Here is a 15117-nt window from a genome sequence, read left to right as displayed (position 1 = left end):
CCTGGAAAAAGAAGGTACTCATAAAACCTTCTGAAATCAAAGATGATTGGCAAAAAGTATGGGATATTAGACCCAGTCTTTTTTCATTTTCAGTATTTATTTATGTTGCATAATCTCCCAGAAGTCTCTCAGGGAGAAGAATCATTAACTTACCTTCCTCAAAGAAAAGCAAATCTTATTTTTGTAGTATGCATTATGATTTTTTTTAATTTTTACTGTTTTTATTACTTAAAAATGCCCTTGTAGTAGATTGACCTGGCATTAGACCATTTTTAGGTTTTAATAAGTGTATTTTTTTCTTGAAATCATAGAGCTAACAAATCATGAATGTGGTGAGAGCACAATTCTTTTAGGTTTTCGAGGCCAAAACTGTACTCACAGCATTATATCAAAAGAGTTTATACCTGGAATGTGCTATTTCAGTATGGGTGAACGGGTGTCATGGCCCATACTGAAAGATGCTTTATGACAGAACTTTATGAAATTCATTATTATTTTTGCAATAGAGAGCTGTGTATGATACTGTTCATTGTTTTTTTCCTTTGCACTTCTTTCTGTATACTGTACTTTTCTGCACAATTTTATTCTTTTGGCCACAATGACTTACAATTAATTTTTGTGCCTCTATTGGGTGTCTAGATGCTTTTGATAAATCTCTTCTCTATCTTACAGTAATAAGCTTCCTCCCTATTTTAAGCCATATCGTCACCATCACTTACTCTTTTCTTATACACACTTAGTTTAATTTCGCCTAATACTAATTCATACACCCTGCCTTCTACTTCTATTTTTCGAGACAAGAAAAATTATAGATAAACAGATGACTGATTTTGCAAATATTTGCTATGATCCTTATAAATGTCCAATGTTTGATTATGAGGTGCATTTGTCAATTATTCTATAATCTGCTGGAATGTGGGCTCCTGGAATGGAGAAGCCTGTTTGTTAAGAAAATAGTTCTCTATTTTATGCATGCGAGAAGGACATTGAGTATTTCACTGAGATTCACAGAGAGATGGAATTTTCTTTTAGGGTATTAATTTCTAGAAAGCTTCTGAATAATTATATACACAGAGAAATTGTTGCTGTTAAAGAATCAGTTCTAAAGTCTAACATTTTGGCAAATGCTAGACAATTTCTTCATATTGGATCAAACATCTGACTAATATTAATTTTGAGCACCAATTGTGAGAATATGTTCATTAACTGGGTTATATCACCCACACGCTTCATTTGCTAGAATGAAAATGGTGCCAATTTAGCGCTGACTCTTGCAAATGTGCACTTGTTCTTGGCAAGATCCAACCTGAGTCATATCTCCTTGTTTATGTATTCAGACTGACTAATTCAAATCATCACTGGAAGGAATTAGATTTTAATATGATACATTTGGATGAATATGTAACATTAATTAGCAGAGGCTGTATGTAAGGGTCTGCTGTCTTCTGAGAAACTATAGCAAACCCCTCAGAAATCAGCATTGAGAATTTCCTTTACTGTGTAATGTAAGCGTCATTGATTTTAACTTGTGTTTATTATTCATTAATCCAACAAATTATATGGGATATGACATGCAAGACACTGTGCAAAACAATGTTTAATTCAAAGAACATTAGAACAAAGGCCTTTCCTTTATAACACAGAAAGGAAGCCTCTCAATCAACGAGTTGCCTCAATGTATTTGTAAAATAACAATAGTTGTGAGAAGAAAGATGAAGAATTTATTGGTCCCGTCCTACATAATTACAAAGGGAACCACAGAAGAGGTAGCATTTATACTGAGTGTTGAGAAGAGGGTTCATGTGGAAATTAGGGTTTAGGTTTCTCAAAAAAGTAAAATTGAAACTACTGTAACTCAGCTCTGTCACTCCAGAGTATCTACCCGAAGGACACATGTCTTATTGTAGACTGTACTCCTAGACATATACTCACATGCACACCCACCCCCTCCTTTCCTCCCAGCTACACCCTCATACTCCCTTCCCCATTTCCCTTCTCCTTCTTCTCAGAGAAGATGAAGCCCCCAAGAGGTTCCAATCCACCCTGGCATCTCAAGTCACAGCAGGGCTAGGCAAATACTCTCCACTGAGGCATAACAAGGCAGCCTAACTAGGGGAAGGGGATCTAAAGACAGGCAACAGAGCCAAAGACAACCCCTACTCCCATTGTTAGGGCACCCACATATTGACAAAGCTGCACACATCTGGTACATATTTGTGTGGGGGGGGTCTAGGTCCAGTCCATTCATGCTCTTTGGTTGGTGGTTCAGTCTCTGTGTGCCCCTATGAGCCCAAGTTAGTTTACTCTGTAGGTCTTCTTGTGGTGTCTTTGACCCTTCCAGTTCCCTCTATCCTTCCTTCAACTCTTCCACAAAATTCCCCGAGCTTGACCTACTCTTTGGCTCTGTATCTGTTTCCATCAGCTGTTGGATGAAGCCTATCAGAAGACATTTATGCTAGGTTCCAGTCTGCAAGCATAGCAGAGCATCATTAATAGTGACAAGGGTTGTCTCTCTTCCGTGGAGTGGGTCTCAAGGTAGACCAGTCATTGGAGTGCCATTCCCTCAAGCTCTGCTCCATCTTTACCCCTATACTTCTTATAGGCAAGATAGATTTGGGCCCAAGGTTCTATGGGTGGTTTGTGTGGCTTGACCATTGGGAAATTAAAAAAAAAAGTTAGAAGAATGCAAAGTTTGATCTGATTAAATAATTGCTGGGAGTGACAGAGAAATTAAGATGAACTGAGTTTAAACTGATGACAAGACATGATGTAAAAATGTCCAAGAATTTTTACAGCGTTAACATTAAGCTCATAAGCAGAGCCTCTGAGACAGCTAATGAGCTGTTGTTCCTGTTGCAACCTTTTTCTCCACAACAAAATTCAAGGCAACACTAAGTTGACAACAACAGCTGAGTACCAGATAAGACAACAAATAGTTGGCTAACCACAAACCAATGTATCAAATGTTATTTTGATCACACTATGAAGTTGTAAAACTTGCTATAATAACTCTACCTATCCATGAGAAAACTGAGGTTCAGAAAGTCATTCAACACTTTGTCCTAGGAACCAGAATCAAGTCCTCTGATAATGCAGAGTGATGTCCCTGTGGAAAGAAGACCCGACTTCGCCAGAAAAAAAGGCGCTTTCCAAATGCCTGAAGACATTCATTTTTTTTTAAGCAGGAAACTCTATTAATCATTATGTTTATCCAAAGTTGCTTCCTAATTCAGAAATTTTCTCATTATTTTGATATGTTTTTTCAAAATTAAATTGAATTCACATATTTTTTGACTCAGAAAAAAAAAAGAAACCATGACTTGAAAAAAAAATGTAAAAAAAAAAAAAAAAATCTCTTGATAAGCCTGACCAGGGGACCCCCTCATTCCTTTATATCTTGCCAGTTTCCACATATTAATGTTTCTTGTCTCATAGTCACAAAGCATCAAGCTTCTTAAATTTTACACTGTAAACTCAACCAATATTAGCTCAAATAGAAAGATTATTAGGCATTGCCATGATATTATAGATAAACTTTTCTAGGACAGACATAAAAAAAATAATCAAAATCAAGAAGAAGGACCCTAGGTAAAATGTTCAATCCTCATTCAGAAAGGCAAACAGGATAAACATAGGAAGAGGGTGAAACAAGGAGCAAGTCAGAAGCATACCACAGAGGGCCTCTGAAAGACTCTACCCAGCAAGGTAGTAAAGCAGATGCTGAGACTCATAAGCCAAAGTTTGGGCAGAGTTCAGGGTATCTTAGAAAGAATGGGGAGATAGAAAGACCCAGAAGGACTGGAGCTACTCAAGGAGAGCAACAGAACCAAAACACCTGGGCGCAGGATTCTTTTCTGAGACTGATACTCCAACCAAGGGCCATGCATGGAGATAACCAAGAACCCCTGCACAGATGTAGGCCATGGCAGCTCAGTGTCCAAGTGAGTACCCTAGTAATGGGAACATGGACTGTCTCTGACATGAACTCAGTGGCTGACTCTTTGATCACCTCCCCCTGAGTGGGGAGCAGCCTTACCAGGCCACAAAAGAAGACAATGGAGCCAGTCCTAAGGAGACCTGATAGGCTAGGGTCAGATGGAAGGGGAGGAGAACCTCCCTTATCAGTGGGCTGGGGAAGGAGCATAGGAGAAGAAGAAGGAGGAAGAACAGGATTGAGAGGAGAGGAGGGTGGGGACTACAGCTGGGATACAAAGTGAATAAACTGTAATAAATAAAAAAATGAAAAAAGAAAAAAATAATCAAAATTAAATCAGTGGCAACTGTCTAGTAATCTGTTTAGTGTTGAGAAGGGAGTTCATGTGGAAATCAGTGTTGAGATTTCTCAAAAACCGTAAAACTAGATCTACTTTATTACCCATTTGTGCCACTACTTCCTTAGCATCTACCTAAGGTGTCAATATCTTAGCATAAAAACTGAAGTGGGAGGAATACATCTTTATCTAGAACAGACGGGGTTAATCTGCCTCATTTAGATTACCAGCTCCCTTTTTCCTTATCTATTATAACCACATTTCTTCCTAGGAGAGTTTTAGACTGACAAAATTCAAACTGTCTCATTCCTGGAGGTAAGGAGAAGGCAGAAATTGCCATGAACTAGATATAGGACTTATCAACCTGGTGCATTTTAGTAGAATCCTGCAAAAGAAAAGGAGAAAAAATAATAACTGAAGCTTCTGTTGTCCTAATTTGAAGACAAATTATAAACAAATATTATAAGAAATAAATGTGGTGGTCTCTAGAAGAGAGCTCAATCTCTTTACCTTCCTCAATTTCTTATTTCACCAAAAATAGGGGGAAAACAGATCAAAAGTGAGAAAGCTGAAATGTCTTAAAGATAAAGAATCATTTAGACTCCTTTTTATAGTATTCTGCTTGCTTTGAGGCAGTGAGGTAAATAGTGTTCAGGGATGCTCCTGAACTTGAAGATGGATTGGGGAAACAAGATATTTCAGGGATGGAACTTTGAGGGAAATTTTGTTTTGTAATTCACCTTTACACAGCATTGGAAATGGTATGGTATGGAGGTCAACGAAAAAGGGGTACAGGTTCTTTTTGAACCTCATCTCTTGATTGAATAAAAGAGATAGTATGACCTCACTCATGTAGTGAGATAATTCTATTATTTCCTATTATTAATTCTTGCTGGAAGTAGGATAAGAAGCTTAGGACTTATAAAATAGATGTGTACATCTCTCTTCAGAAGCCTCATGTAAAGAAAGGGCTTGAAGATTTGGGGGATGTATGGTTATGAGCAAGTTATAATATATTATCAACTGACACCTAGAAATGGCTCAGAAAGTCACAACACACCTATCACTGGAGAGAGAACTTCAAGTCACAGGCCTGTCTAGAAAGAAGCATAAGATGGTCTCCTGGCTTTATCTGTCCACCAGAAAAAAAATCTAAAGAATGATATAATACAATAATAATTATTACTGTAATGAGTATTATTAATAATGCTCATTCTAAATCATTATAATGAATTGTAATATAGCAAGCACAGATGTGGCCATTATGCAACTCTATCAAGGACCAGTGTGGGACAAATTATTTTGAATTAGCTGAGAAAATTCTGGTTGCACATCTAAATGGACAGAGAAAATGGTGGAAATGAGGCAAATCAACTCTCCTGGGCTCTCTGGACCTTTATAACAGAGGCTCTGTAAACTCTCACTTGGAACAAATTATTTAACAGTTAATAAAGAGCATTGATGACCAACCCATCTCAGTGGCTAATTGACAAGTCAAGCTGCTCAATGGAGGGGGCTAATAGCTCCCCAGACAGTTTGACTTAAAGGTTAATGCATTCGGGGTTGAGCTTTGAAGCTGTAGACATGTAACCAGAAGTTTCTCATTTTTATATTATGGACAAACACCACCAGGCTTGGGAAGACAGCTGGACATTCACTAATCAAAGATTAATAGAGCTAAAATGGAAATGTACTAAAGCCAGGGTGGCAAAGGGACAGGATGAGAATAGCAATAAAATGTGCACTCTAGAAAATTCACATGGAGTTGTCTATCCCCAACTGATCACACACTAGTTGAATGAACTTGGACAGGTTATTCAATTGCTTCTGACTTTTTCTTCATTTTTTCTGAAGAAAGTTGTAATATTATTTGCTTTCCATCATATATTGCCTAAATAACTAGCATCCCTTCCCAGACTTATGCTTTTTTATTTTTATTAATTATTTAATATTATTGTTTATTTTTTTACAATTTATTCATTATATATCTCAATTGAAGCCCCTTCCCTCAATTCCTCCCAGTCCCACCCCCTTCCCTCTTTCCTCCATCCCCTTCCCCTAGTCCACTGAAAGGTGGAGTTCTCCCCCTCTGCCATCTGCCCATAGCTTATCAAGTCTCATCAGGATTGCCTGGAACCTCTTCCTCTGTAGCCTGGCAAGGCTGCATCACCAGGGGAAAGTGATCAGAGCAGGCAACTGAGTTCATGACAGAGGCAAGCTCCCCTTCCTAGGGAACCCATATGGAGACTGAGCTGCCAATAGACTACATCTGAGCAAGGGGTCTAATCCTTTCCATGCATGGTCCTTGTTTGGTGCATTAGTCTCTGTAGGATCCCCTGGGCTCAGGTATTTTAGTTTCTCTTTGTGGGGTTCCTGTCCCCTTCATGTCCTTCTATCCCCACCCCCATTCTTCCTTAGGACTCAGGACTCCTTGTGTTCTGCCCACAGTTTGGCTGTGAGTCCCAGCATCTGCTTTGATACCCTGTTGGGTGGGGCCTCCAAGAGGACCCTATATAGTAGGCTTCTATCCTGTTCCCTCCCTTCTACCACTTCTTGTATCTATCCTGTTTACCATTCTGAATGAGATTTAAACACCCTCCCTAGGATCTTCCTTCTTGTTTAGCTTCTTTAAGTCTGTAGATTTTAATATAGCTAGTCTGTATTATTCGGCTAATTTGCTTATAAGTGAGTGTATGCCGTGTGTGTCTTTGTTTCTGGATTACCTCACTCAAGATGATCTTTTCCTTTCCTTTCCTTTTTTTTTTTTTTTGGTTTCCTTTCCTCTTTCTTTCTTTCTTTCTTTCTTTCTTTCTTTCTTTCTTTCGCAAGTGAATTTTTTTCTTTTTAACAAATTATTTATTTATTATAATTTATTCACTTTGTATCCCAGCTGTAGCCCCCTTCATACTCTTCTAGTCCCACTCACCTTCCCTCTTCTCCTCCATGCCCCTTCCCTACTCCACTGAAAGGGGAGGACCTCCTCTCCTTCTATCTGGCCCTTGCCTATCAAATGTCATCAGGGCTGACTGCAACATCTTCTTTAGACATCAGAAGTAGGAGAAGAAAAGGAACAGGACGGGAACCTCCCACAGAGGGCCTCTGAAAGACTCTATCCAAAAGGGTATTGAAGGAGATACTGAGACTCATAGCCAAACTTTAGGCAGAGTACAGGAAACCTTATGGAAGAAGAGGGAGATAGAAAGACGTGGAGGGTACAGGAATTGCACAAGGAGACCAACAGAGGCAAAAACCAAAACCAAAATCCCCTAGGCCTGGGGGGGGGATGCTGCTGAGGCCACTACGCCAACCAAGGAATATGCATGGAGAGGACCTAGACCTTCTGCTCAGTTTTCAAGTGAGTTCCCTAGTAAGGAGGGGGGCAGGGGCTGTCTCTGACAGGAACTCAGTTGTGGGTTCTTTGATTAGTTCCCCCTGGGGGGTACAGCCTCGCCAGACTCATGCTTTTATGCAATGTGGTTTTGCAGTGCTTCCTATCAAGAGATGGAGGCCATCTTTCCCTGCTTTTGTATTTGTTTGTATTAGACAACAACATGTAGGAACCAGGCTTTGTGCCAACTCTCAGTCAAACTCTCAAGAGGATCTGCACACTTCTGCTCACATTCTCAGAACCCTGATGCCTATGCCACCCTGACAGTGAAAAGACATGAAAGACATGGTCTCTGTCACCTCTATAATTCTACCATCTGAGAGACAGATACCCTGATGCACAAATATTGGGTGTCTACTGTTGAAAACAAAAAATTCCTTTAAACTTAGTAACTTTTTACAAATGAAATTAAAATTTTAAATTTTCTATGTTGCTGGGGCTCAGCTGGGTTCTTCTTCTATTCTACATGATGTTGCCTAGAATTGCAACAATCTAAGAGTTTTGCTAAATTTAAACACCCTTGCTGGCTTACTCACACATCAAATTGTTATGCCACAGTAAGAAAAGCTGGGGTGCTTAGAGAGCATATTTATCCTTTGCTTTGATACTCCTTTCCTCTTCTCCCTGGATCTCTGTGTTGCCTTCAGATTTCTCTCTGTGACTTTTCCGTACGTTATTTACAGCATTGATCTTTGATTTTACAACTCAGGGCTTTCCAAAAGGAAAAAAATATATAAATTCAGACTTTCTCAAGGCATACACTTCAAATCAATACAATGTCATTTTCTCTGAATTCTGTTACTTAAATGCAATCATAACACCATACCTGACTGGGTAATAGAGGACAGTGGGAAAGTTTGGAAGCCATCTAGAAAATCTATCAGCCTCACCACTCTAGATTAGTCAACTCTGGTTTACTCACCAGCTTATATAGAAAACATAAACAAATCTAAGAAGGGATCATTCTGAAGGATCCAGATTAGAAACTTGGCCTAGATGAACCCAGCACTAATGGGCAAACTCATAGCTTCCTGAGCTAAATACATGATATTTATTATATACCAATGACAAATCATCTTTTCTATTTGGTACATCAGAATATAAGAACTGGTAGATGTGGTTGTGATGTTTAATATTAATTATTAACAGGATTTAGAACCATTGGAAATACACATCTGGGTGTTCTTATGAGAAGGTTTCCAGGAAAGCTTCCAGGTAGACTTTGAATGTGGGCAGATTGTACATCTGGCTGGATACAAAGGAAAGAGCTAAGCAAAAAATCTCCCTCTTTGTGTCTCTGTCTCTATTTGTGTCTCTGTCTCTGTTTGTCTCTCTGTCTCTGTCTATCTACCTACCTATCTATCTATCTATCCATCCATCTATCTATCATCTATCTCTCCCTTCCTCCCTCCCCACTCTGATTCCGACTGTGGATGAACTGGACACAGCTGCTTCCAACACTTGGCTTTCCCTGACGTGTTCAAGTGTGACTTGAAACTGTGAGCCAAAATAAAACTTTTCTTCCATAAGTTGCTTTTGTCAGATATTTTGTCAAAGCAATGAGAAAAGTGATTAATGCAATGGAAAAGCTCAACTCGCACTGAGCTCAAGAATCTGGGTTGTAAATATATTTTAGAGTTCTTAATGTAGCTAATAGGAAATATTTAATGTAGCTGCAAGAAATACTTTGAAAATAAATCAAAGTGAGAGAAAATTCAATCTTCCTAAATGAAAAATTGTCCATCTTTTCCATGTCCAGAAAACCCAACATTATGCTATTACAATCAGGAAAAAAAAAAAAAAAAAACCTGGATAACTACTTGTTGAGAAAAATTTTTCAAGCACTGGAGAGATGATGGTTCAGGAAGCAAGGGTACCTCCTGCTCTTGCAGAGGACCTGGGTTCTCTTCCTAGCTACCATTTTCAGTCTCCAGCTACAGGAAATCCAACACATTCTGTCCTCAGCTGGAACCTGTATACTCATGGTGCACAAAACTCATGCAGCCTCACTCACATATACAAAGATTAAAAACAACAAATGAATCTTGTTTGCAATGTGGTTTCATGATGCAATAGAATGCAAAGGTAGAGGAAAGAATTTGTAACATATCAAAAATAAAAGATATAGTAAAAACAAATAGCATTAATAAAATAATACATGTTCATGAAAACAAAAGCACTTATTTATTCAAATAAATAAGTGCAGAGGGAGGAGGGAGGGTGGGATTGGGAGGGGAGGGAGGGGCTTATGGGGGGATGCAGAATGAATAAAGTGTAATTGATGAAAAATTTTTAAAAAAGGGAAAAAATAATTTAAGAACCTTAAATGACTTTCAAAAGTGGAGGAAAACATGGAGTTAGTCAATTTACATGGAGCACGTCTTGCCCCTGGAGGCAATGGTCTCCTGAATCTACTCAGACCTCGGACACCACCACTGCTAGTTCTAGAACTGATGTTCTAGAATGTCAGGATGTTCCAACGAGGGGGTTAAGGCTTCTCATAATATTTCCTATAAGCCCACACCTGTTTGTCTATATCCCCCATTTTTATTCATTATTAGCCAGATAGAGCCAAGTAATTGTGGTAATGGTACTTGCTTTTTTGCCCAATGCTGGAATGCTAGTAAATTTACTAGCTGGTTACTCGCATGCCTCACTGGGTGCCTGTGCCCATTGATGCCCCTCACGCTATGACTCTCTTCAGACAGAAAAGGGATCGTGGAATTACAGCTGCCATTGTTACTGCCATCTCATTGGCAGCTGTTGGAGCTACCACCGCAGCATTAGCCAGGAGTCATACTGTGCAGACTGCTCAGACCCTGAATAACCTTTTAGCCAATGTAGCTCATGCCTTAGATGTACAAAAAGGAATTAATGCTCAACTAAAAGGAGGCTTGATGGTGTTCAATCAGAGGATTGACCTCGTGCAGGAGCAAATTGATACCCTATGGCAAATCGCTCAACTTGGCTGTCAATGAAAGTATGCTGGACTTTGAGTCACTAGCATACAACATGAGAATTTTCCCTGTGCTGCAAATCTGTCTAAACAATTGTCTAGCTATATTTTAGGTAATTGGACTGGAGAATTTGATGCTACGATGGAGCAGCTGAGAGTGGCCATTGTCATGGTAAATTCTACCAGAGTGGACGCAGGACTAGCCACAGGATTATCATCATGGATTGCTGCAGCCATGAATCATCTGAAGGAATGGGCGGGCATGGGAGTGTTAGCAGGCCTTCTGGTGTTGGTCACTTTGGTTTGCCTGTGGTATATATGCAAGATTAGAGTCTCACAACAGAGTAATGCAGCCATGACCATTCAGGCCTTTACAGCCATTGAAGCTGGACAGTCTCCCCAAGCATGGTTGGATACCATAAAAAGCTAAAATGTTATGCTCAGGATGCGAGGCTAAGCACTGCACTCAGGGTCAGCTGCTTTGGACTTAGAGAAGAGCATGTCTGATTGCATGTGGGTTGATGCCCCAGGTCCCGCCTCTGAGAAAAAGGTATCGGACGGGTCTGATGCTCTTTGGGTGGATGACACCTAAATGAACATCGGTACAAAGTCCCAATTTATTTCTAATATCAGAGATCAGACCTCTCCTCTTGCCTGATGCGTCTAAAACAAAAAGGGGGAACTGTAGAGAGCTGCGTAATGCCGCGCCTTAAAGATGGAGCTGGTTTCTGCCTTCAACCTTCCCGATGGTGAGTGCTCTCTGTCACGAACAACTCCACATTTGGCTAAGGCCGAGGATCTGGCTTGCTTCCATGTATGTGGACCTATCTGCATTACCCATGTGGCATGCTGGGGTTGGCTACCCAGAGGCTATTTAAGCTGTGGGCTGGCTTTCCCCAGGGTCAGATGATTGTTCAAGGTTCCTGAATAAACTGCATTGAAAAAAAATAATGATAATACATGTTCATGAAAACAACAGCACTTATTTATTCAAAGTCTGGCTTTATTATTTGGCTGGCAGCACAACAGATGTATAGTATATTTTGAAATTAAGTGACATAACACTTACAGTTTTGTTCTAATCCATAAATTTGCTTTAGCCCTTTGGGATGTTAAATGTATTCTTGTCAATTTGGGAATTGTATATTTATGAAAAGTACCACTAGCTTTTAACGGGGACTATATCTGTAAGTTCTTTTGCATAGTATAGACACTCAGTATATTAATTATTCTAATCCACAGATGAGAAAGAATTAAGTATCTACAATCAATTGATTTTCACCAAACATGTTAAATGAAAATAAAAAAAACTAGAAAAGATAGTCTTCTGTAAATAATACAGAGAAAATACTTATTTACAAAACAATTAAATTAGACACTAATCTTACATCTAGTAAAAATCAGTTCATAAAAGTCCTAAAACTATACATCCTGAAACTATGTAACTACTAGAATAGAGAAAATGTTATCTCTGGTTATAAATCACATACATATGTGCATATCCATACTACATAAGCATTATAAATTATATTTTTCTTCAGAGTTTGGAGAAGATTTCATGGAACCAAAGATTCTGAATAACAAAGAAAACAGGACAATCAAGAAAGAACCTACATAATGGGAGAATATATTTGCAAACTGTACATACAGTAAATAGAAAAATAGTAAGATTTAAAAACAAACTCAAAAGCAAAAGTCAAATATTTGATTAAAATATTGGACCTGCAGAGACACTTCTCCAAAGAAAGTTTGCAAACAATCTATAAGTTTATGATAAGGTGCTCATCTAATCATCACAGAAATATTGTTTTAAGATTAAAATTACAAAATCTGAGAACTCTAAGCATAAATAAAGAGGAAAAACACCAAGTGTTAGTAGGGAATTTGGGGAAAGGGAATCTTTGTTTCCTTGGTAACAATATAAATCAGTACAGCTATTTTTGAAAGCAGTATAGGAAAACCTCCAACTGTTAAAAACAAACCTTTCAAATAATTAGAACTTTTACTATTATATAAATGTAAAAAGAACATGAAATCAATATGTTGAAGATATATGTGCAAAACTATTTATTGAAACATTCACAAGAGCCAAGAAGGAAGACAAAGTCAACATAAGTCCATCACTACCTAAATACAAAAGCATCAACACACACATGAACACACAAGCACACATGCACACGCACACACACACACTCACATATACATGCTACTGTTCTACATTAATGACATTCTGACTTTTTATGATCTTGTCTATGCACCTGGAAGACAATTGCATTAAGCAAATTAGTCAGTCATAGACACTCATGCTGCTGTGAACATTCATCTGATGCATAACATTCAGATAAGTCAAACTCACAAAATTAGAAAGTAGAGTGATGGCAACCAAGGGCTGATTAGAGGAGACAAGGATTGAGGACATGCTAATCCAAAGACAGGAAATTTCAACAAGGCAGAAGGATCAAGTCCAAGCAGTCTATTGTACAAAGAGGTAGCTATTGTAAATAAATACTTAATCAGTACTGGAAAATCATGAAGAAATTAGCTTTTAAGTATTTTGTCACACACAAAAATACTTATGAATCAGTGACCACATGACTTAGCTTGCTTTAGTTTTGTAGTTATTTCACCATGCATTTAAATCTCAAAAAATCATGTTGTATACCACACACATACACAATTTTGTCAATTAAATAGACAATTACGATGATAATAATACAAAGCAAATACAGTATAACATAGTTATTGTTACTGGTATAAATTTATGTTTAATTATTTAAAATGTTGGTGAATATTCATTATTCTCCAATTTCTGTTGTAAAATGTTCTTGAAGATTAGAAATCATTCAAGAAATGCACCCCATGAGTCTCATTTACAGAAGCTCTTGGCCTCAGATAATCAATTACAATCTATTCAACATTTATAGCACTGGGAGTTAGAGGCATCCATCAAATGAAAGGGCAGAGGAGTGACAGGTTTTTATGGAATGATGGCAAAAAGATTTATGATTCCCAGCAGCAACTCACTCAGCATTCTCAGCAACAGGTACCCAGTACATGGCCGCTGCTGGGTCTTCCAGTGGGAGGTGAAATTACTTCAGAGGTCAATTCAATTGCCTTCTTAGTCTCTCCTGAAAGAAGTAAGGCATTATTACAGTTTCATCACAACCAGTCTTCATTTATCAGAGTCTTTTCAGTAGGCGGGTGGGTGGTGGTCATTGTTAGATCTGGAGCCATTTGAAAATTGACAGTAAAGGACCCTTGAAGATGGATGATACTGGGCCTGAAGCTTTTCTGTAGAAGGTAGTGTCTTATTGGGACTGAGGGAAAAAATGTGAATCCTGGATGGCTTTATCCGAGGTCTCAGGGGAGAACTGATTTCTTTAAGGATCATACAGAAATATCAGGGCTGGAACTGTAGGATATCCCAACAGATAACGGCATTTGCTGTGCAGTAAAAAACAATAACTTATGACCTGAGAATGAGGGATGGAGGAGATTTAAGGTCTTGAAGTTTTCATCTGGTATGCACTCTATGGCATCTACATACCCACATACTCAACCGCCCCCCCAACACACACACACTAAATAAGACCTATGCCTGCTATTGGGCGGTATTATTATTTCTAAACTCTGGTATATCGTTTTTTTAATCCTTAAAATCCTCACATTGCATGTGTGTGTGTGAGAGAGAGAGTGTGAGTGTATATGTGTGTTGTGTGTAGGAGAAACCAAAAGGGTCGGGCAAATGAGCAGCAGGGGGAATAGTCCCCAGGATCAGGAGCTTGACCTGCAGGAATCATAAATGTGTTATTTCCCAGCTCTAGAGCCTGTGTGAGCACTAAGGAGCTATAGCCTAGACACAGTTTGACCTAGATTAGAATACCACTTTTTCCATGACTTTCTAGCTCTGTAGTTCAAAAACAGGGAGCCTCTATGAACTGATTTCACCATGTATAAAATAGGAAGACTAATAACTACTGAGAAGGGCTGTTAAGATGTAAGTCTGATGCAGAGGAAGATCTCATGAGATAATGCTCAGACGACAGTAAAAGGAGAGATTCAAGCTGCTCTTGGCCCTAGGAGGAAAATGATCTTTGGTCTCCAGGTATTTGCATCTTTTCATTAAATAAACATAAGGTGACATTATTCCCCATGGCCCTGGAGAAACTGTGTAATTAAATCATTTACGCCTGATAATAGCTGTGCCTTCCCAGTACAGTCTTCACATTGTCAGCTATCGGCCAGGTCAAACAAGCAGCTTAGGGATCTAGACACATTCTGGAAGAGTCAACATGATAGAATTCTTCTGTTCGTGTGGCATTTTCCAGCATGGCCAGTCATTTGGAAAGAACTTGTGAATTGGAACTTAGCAGGAATGAGTTGTACAATCATGTTCAACACTCTCTTAGAGAATAGCTGGAAGCTTTTCTGGGCCTTACTCTGTAAATGTGATGACTAACATGCCATGGATGACACTCTATGGCAGTGAAAGCAAGGGAAAG

Source organism: Meriones unguiculatus, chromosome 8 (genome assembly GCF_030254825.1).
Source record: "Meriones unguiculatus strain TT.TT164.6M chromosome 8, Bangor_MerUng_6.1, whole genome shotgun sequence".
Taxonomy (NCBI): Eukaryota; Metazoa; Chordata; class Mammalia; order Rodentia; family Muridae; genus Meriones; species Meriones unguiculatus.
The sequence above is the reverse complement of the archived record's forward strand: the minus strand, read 5'-3'. Positions refer to the sequence as shown.